Genomic DNA, 7,230 nt, shown 5'->3' with positions numbered 1-7,230 from the left:
TAAGAAACATACAATTAGCTTCTAGATGATATCTCAAAGGTAGCTACACTTGTGAATTCCAAGTGCTCAGGAAGACATCAAAGACAGGATACTTGAGAGGATGCATTATTACACTTAATATCTGGTTTTATGAAGTGACTAACAAATTCAGGATTATACAATTTAAAAAGAACCTCAAGAGCTTTATTATGTGGTAAGCACAGTTTTAAAGAAATAAACAAAGTTTCAATAATGTAAGCCCAACGAGCAAGTAGCTAAGGGGGTTAACTGATGCTTGATTCTTGAAACTTTGATTACTAAAGCATAAATTTCATGAGGTTCTAATTCGGATCTTCTACCTATGCTAATCAGTTTATAAACTAGATATTAAGTACAATAATGTACCCTATCAAATATTTCATCTTCAATATCTTTCTTGAGCACCTAGCTTGCATATGGGTTGCTATGTTTAGGACATTATAAATAAGCTATTTGTGTGTCATTTTCTCCCATAAATATTGCCTCAATGTAGCAAGAACATTATTGTAGCAAGCCATCAATGTTGGTGCTAAGCATGAAATGTTAGGGAAGAGAGCAAAGACCCATCAAATATACTACCAAATGCTTTATAAAACTCTCTTGTGAGATATGTATATTCCTTTTGATGTTGTCCCTGTTTATATTGATGTGTTTCTTAAGGTAATTCTCTTTGAATGCATAACATTCTTTTTACTGTTGGACTACAACATGGTAATGTTACAAAACAATCCTAGTGTCAATGGGACATCTTCAAACTTGAAACTTATGTAGCATTTATTTATCTTGAATCTTTTTGTTCACGTATCATATAGTTCCATCAACACATCAAGTGCTCATCTTTCCTTGATTACAGGCTCCACACCATTAATAAAGCAAATGGAGTATTGTTGCGTAATCTTCTTTTTCAACTTAGGAAGAGTTTGATAAGAGTAGAACCAAGTAACATCTCCCATTAAGCAAGTTCCTATATTGGATTGCCATATTCATCTTATCTTTGAAAAGAAATCTACATAATTCAATAAACTTTCAACTGATTTCACCTTATAATAAACATAAATACCTTATGTTAACTAGTATATTTTCATCTTGAATGGAAATAAGCATAATAAATGATTAATGTTCTTAGTTAGTAGTTAGTGGTAATAATAAATAGAAACCTATGATAGAAGACCGTTCCTACTGATAATAGATATAATCAAGTAAAATGGAATGCAAAGACATGAATTGGATTAAAGGTAAGGACTACAACTATATACACCCAGGTCGTGAAAACAAATTTAGGAACCTAATCAAGATACAAAAATGATGCCCTCTATTTAAAACTAAAAAACCAAACATTAAATAGGTGATGTACTGAAGCCTTAGTAACTATAGGAAATGAATAAATTCTCCAATAGAATTAACAATTTTGACATAATTACAACACATCTCACTTTGCATATGTGATATCTTATAATTTTACATGAATAAGGGAGCCATATAAGATAATGCGCACATCAAAATTACCAAGTACATTATTTAAACAATGGTTTGAACATTATAGTCACATAAATGGTAGACATATATGTATAAAGCATGGGTAATAAATTTAAAGTTTACATCACAATCCCAGGCATGCATTTCTCCACAAAACTATAAAACATGTTACAGTAATCTAGAGAATTTCAGCAAAAGGCCCACTAACACTAATAATATATTTGTTATCACGATAGATTTGAATAAAAAATACAAAAAATTAAAAATTAAAACACAGAAAAACCAGAGAACCCTAGATTCCAAAATTGTGAATAGAGCAAACCTAACAAGTAGAACAAATAAGCCACACTATGCTTTACATTCCAATCAATCAATTTGTGAACATAAATGTCTTTTCTCAAAAAATGCATACCAAAAAAAATTTCCATGCATAACCTTAATGCCAAAGTGGGCTTCATACCCTTGGGTTGGCATATCACCGTCCTCTCACCACTGGCCACCTTCTCCTTGTTTTTCAAGTGAATGGAGATTACTTTTCTCGTTGGTGGAAAACTCTGAATGCAACCAATAGGTTTTAGGGCAACTCTGGAAGCAATAGTAGGGCTACTTCATAAGAGTGTCTTTTACATTACCAAAGTATCTAGCAAATGCTTACTTTCTCCATCCTTATTTCCAGAGAAATAGAAAAGGACCTTGGAGCAAGTTCAAAATTGCCTTGTCAAGCTAGGAACCACACTGATATGATGACGACTGGTGTTTGAGAGGCTTGAAAAATAGAGATGGATGAAGGATGTGGAAAAATTAGGGAGTTGCATTAGGGATTTGATAAAAATAGGGGATCTTTATTTGTGGGTTAATTTTTCAGTAGATCACCTAACTTTGTCTAATTATCACTTTAGTCACCTAACTTCAAAACATATCAAAAAGGTCACTTAGCTAATTTCTTCTTTCACCTGCCAGTCAACCGAGAAGTTTTGGCAACTAAAATCTTACATGGCAGCCGAATAGTTTGACTCAGCAGCCATCGTCCACGTCATCTATCTCACTTGGCCTGTCCACGTCAAAGCAATTTGCTGACTCAGCTTCAGAGACTACACGTCACTTTCTTCTTAGTTTCTTGGTTCGAGAGTTCAAGGGATGGATAGACAAAAGGTCCACCTTTCCCAATCCTTGAAGCCATCGTGGATGTGAGGGATAATCGGCAGAAGAATCACTTTGCTTTTGTCAGTGAGAGGAATCAAGCACATTGCCATAGCCTACGATGTCCGTCAAATGGGAGATACAACAAGCAGGGGAGGCACCGCCGGAGTATTATAAGCAAACCCTAACCCTAACAATGCATTCTCTCTTACCTTCTTATTTTTCTAGCGTTGTATTACAATTTCAATAGGAACTTAGGGTTCATAGTTTTATAAAAGGGTTGTGACATTGTGTGGTGTTCCAAAGTGGGGTTTTTATGAAATATTCAGTGTTTTAAAATATAATGTTGTTGAAAACCACTTATATATATATATATATATTATATGTTCATCTTCCCATAACACTGCCTGCCCTTTTTTTATCCTAGTCCCATTTTTAGCATGTGCTGATAAAGGACTTGTTTCCATTTGTTGTGGTCCCGGGTGAATTTAGCCTTTTTTTATGTTATTTATTGTATTTTCATTTATTGTGCTAATGAAGGGGTAGATTCCATTTGTTGATTCACTTCATTGTGAGTTTAGGCATTGTTTAAACTCACAATGCTATGCCATAATTGCATCAGAGTTTGAGACTATGTTACCCATCATTTTAATCCAACATGGTTCTTTAAGAATAATATAAAATTTTTGAAGCATAAACACTAGGCACTTTAGAAGTATAAAACACAAAATAAATAAATGGTTGTGTCAATGGTACTCTAAGACTGTTTCTTCATGAGGATTATGGTTCTTGATTGAAATATTATAAAGATTGTATTTCTTAGTATTAATTTCCACCATATTTCTTTGCAAGAATAAACCATAATAGAAGTGAGTTCATGTAGCGATAAACATGTCATTTGAAAGCTGTTATGGAGTTAGCTTCCAGTTTGTGTCTTCTATGGAAACCATAATTATAAATACTCAAAGACTCAAAAGTTCCGTGTATTTTTGGTTGTTTTACTTACATTTTAGTTCCAATATTTCTGTGTGAGCTTAGAGTTTTCAGTAAAATTTGTTAATAGAATTGTGTTATGTAATGGAATAAATAGTGATGTTCACTATTAAGCGTAGGAACTTCTTGTGCAGTCCATTTTATGTGTGCATATATATATATATATATATATATATATCCCATCTTAAGCCTGTGGAAGTACACAAGCAATAATTATGAAAGTTTTGAGCTTTGTGATTATGATGAATTAATCACACCCACACAAACATAAAGGATTGAAGATGAAAAATCTACATAAAATACGAAAATAAGTAGTGTTCAGTGATGATGATATCTGTTTTCATCAGCTGAAAGAGAATCCCTTTGTATGGTCATCAATGGTTTTAGTTTGTAAACACAAGCACAAAGTTGGATAATTCTTGTGATAAGGATGCATTAGGATAATTCTTGTAATAATTTGTCTACTTGATGTTCCGTTTTCCTTGTTATTATTGTAACTGTTTATAAGTTGTTGGGGTCTTTTTTAATCAAGTTTGCATAGTGTCTTAGGTTCGGTATGGGTGTGCAATATTTCATTGCAGCAATTTGATTTCTTAAGATTTTTAACAATGTGACCGATTCTATTTGATTGATTGTTACTTAAATTTTAAACACAAGACATGATAGAACATTAACTAAAATTTTCTAATGTCCTTTCTGTTCCAACTACTGAGTTATTTACAATCAAGATGCACTATAGGGCAAGTGGTATAGAAGAGTTTGGTGGCTATGTGGTTTTTGTTTTGCAAATCAGATTTCCAAAATTGAGGTGTTATCAATGGCTAGGAGTCTTACGTTAGATATACAGGGTTGTACAATATGGTGGCTAGATGTAAACAATGGGAATGAGGAGTTGAGAGAAATTCAGAATGACTTAGATGCAATATTTATGGCTATGTTTTCAAGGCCCAGTAAAGAAGTGTATATTTGCATTAAGGTTGATAATGGTGCTAATGAAGGGACTAGTTGTGCCAAAGTTGGAGACAATGTGATAGTATAAGCTAGTGATGAAAAAATAGTCAATGTAGAGGAAGGGGAGGAGGAAGAAATAGAAGATGTAGAAGAAGAAGAAGAAGAAATTGATTTGTAGGTACATTGGTTAATGGGGGTCATAAAAGGAAAAAGGATTAAGAAGATAGTGATTTAGAAGATTTTGATTATAATCTTGGTGATGAATCAGAAGTAGAACCTATGGAGGATAGTGGAAATAGCTAACCATCAGGCATGATGTTGGTAGTGAACATCCAAAAAATGCAGATGGATCTCATGTTGAGTCAGATTATGCAGAGTATGATGAGTTAAATTCTTGCTCATCAACAAATGAAGATGAATTGGTATCTAAAAAGTCTAGATACTCAAAATTTAATAAAGAGTGTGATATGAAGAATCCTGAATTCAAGATTGGTGTGAAGTTAAGAAGCTTCAAACAATTCAAGGAGATAGTCAAGAACTACTGGAATAAAGAATAGGTATGTAATGACCTTCAAGCCAAATTCCCAAAACTGATGTAAAACAATCTGTAAGAGGGGATGCCCATTTTACCTATGGGCCTCACCAATGGTGAAAGATAGGGAGCACAATCCAAAATTAAATCAGGGAAATTATAGCATGAATGTGCAAAAGGCAACCATAATAGGCATGTAAATGCATACTAGATAGCAAGAAATTACTTGGAACAATTTAGAGCTGACCTTGAATGGAGGATATCTGGTATAGTACAAGCTGTGAAGACAAATGAAGAGATTGGCATTAGTAAATTGAAGGCATATAGGGAAAATTCTATAGCACTCAGGTAATTAATACATCACTAGCTGAAATAATTTTATTTACAACATTTAGTTCTCATATGCAATGCAACTGTTATTAATTCAGAATTTATGTGAACTAAGTTGATAGATGGTGATGAGGAAACACAAATGAACAGCTTGTATGACTATAGATTGGAACTCATGAGGACACATCCTAGCTCAACAATTAAATTCAAATGTGACCAAGGTATCTTTCAATGCATGTATATATGCTTACCACCTTTGAGGGAGGGTTTTTTGGCAGGGCGCAGGAAAGTTGTGTCAGTTGATGGATGCTTCTTGAAGGGGTTATATGGAGGACAATTACTTATAGTAGTAGGGATAGATGCAAATGATTGCATCTATCCTATTGTTTGGGCCACAGTTTCAAAGGAGAATAAGGACAATTGGAAATGGTTTTTGGAGCTCTTGGCAGAAGATTTGAGGATCACCAACAGCTTCTATTGGGCCTTTATGAGTGATAGACATAAGGTATACAATTTAATTCTTGTCTTGTTATACATTATTATCAATTGTGGCTGTTAATAATTAATTATTTACCATGCATTACAGATTTGCATCTATCCTACTGCTTGTCAGTTATGCCAACATTGTTCTATTTTTACCCTCCCAATTTCTATATGGTTGTGTTGGGTGTTATGTGTATCTTAAGTTATAGTTGATTAATTTGTGGAGAATGGCTTACAATAGGCTATTATTATTATTATTATTATTTTTAAGTCTAGCAGTCAATACATTCAATTGCTTGAGTGTTGTCTGGTTAATTTAATTCTTGTCTTGTTATAATTCTTGTTACATTCAAATGCTTACAGTAATTTAAAATTTCTGTAATCTATTTATTAAAACTCATTTGCATAGCTTGGTCACTAACTAAATATTTTGTCCTATGTTCTATTTTTCCCCTACCATTTTCCCTCTACCTTTGGTGGCTACTATGTGTGTCAATTAAACAATAAACTTAAGGTTTAATGCCTACAGTAGAGGAGTTATTTCCCTACAGTGAAAACAGATACTGTGACAGACATATCCACACCGATTTCAGAAAAAACATATAGAGGAAAAGCCTTGAAAGATCAATTATGGAATTCTGCCAAAAAAACTCACCTACCTACACATTAGAAAGCAATGGAACAATTGAATGCCATGTTAGTAAGTGCTTGTGAATATATGAAAAAAATAGACCCCCATTACTGGACTAGAGCTCATTTCCAAACAAAATTTAAGTGTGCCATATTACTCAACAACTTTTATGAATGCTTCAACAGTCATATTCTTGAGGCTATGATCAAAGGCATTGTTACAATGAATGAGATTATTAGGACCAAATTAATGGTTAGGATCCAAAAAAAAAAAGGGATGATATGCAAAAATGCACTGCCATTCATTGCCCTAGAAATCCTTAAAAAGCTGGAAAAATGAAAGCATAGGAGCTGGTTTTATAATACTATTTGGTCTGGGAGAAACTAGTATCAAATTCTAAGGCCTGATGGTCAATTTATTGTTGACAAGGATGGGAAAAGTTGTACATTTAGGAAGTGGGAACTAACAGGCATTCCATGTTCCCATGCCATTTCAGTCATCTATTACAATAAAGGCAGACTTGAAAATTATATAGATGATTGTTACAAAGTCAGTACATTCTTGGAGACATATAGACACACATTAAACCTTACACAGGACAGGAAATGCTGGCCAAAGAGTGACCAAGGTCCAATGATACCTCCTGAACCAGTGAATAAGAAGAGAGGGAGAAAAA

Source organism: Dioscorea cayenensis, chromosome 16, assembly GCF_009730915.1.
Source record: "Dioscorea cayenensis subsp. rotundata cultivar TDr96_F1 chromosome 16, TDr96_F1_v2_PseudoChromosome.rev07_lg8_w22 25.fasta, whole genome shotgun sequence".
In the NCBI taxonomy this organism is placed as follows: Eukaryota; Viridiplantae; Streptophyta; class Magnoliopsida; order Dioscoreales; family Dioscoreaceae; genus Dioscorea; species Dioscorea cayenensis.
The sequence above is the reverse complement of the archived record's forward strand: the minus strand, read 5'-3'. Positions refer to the sequence as shown.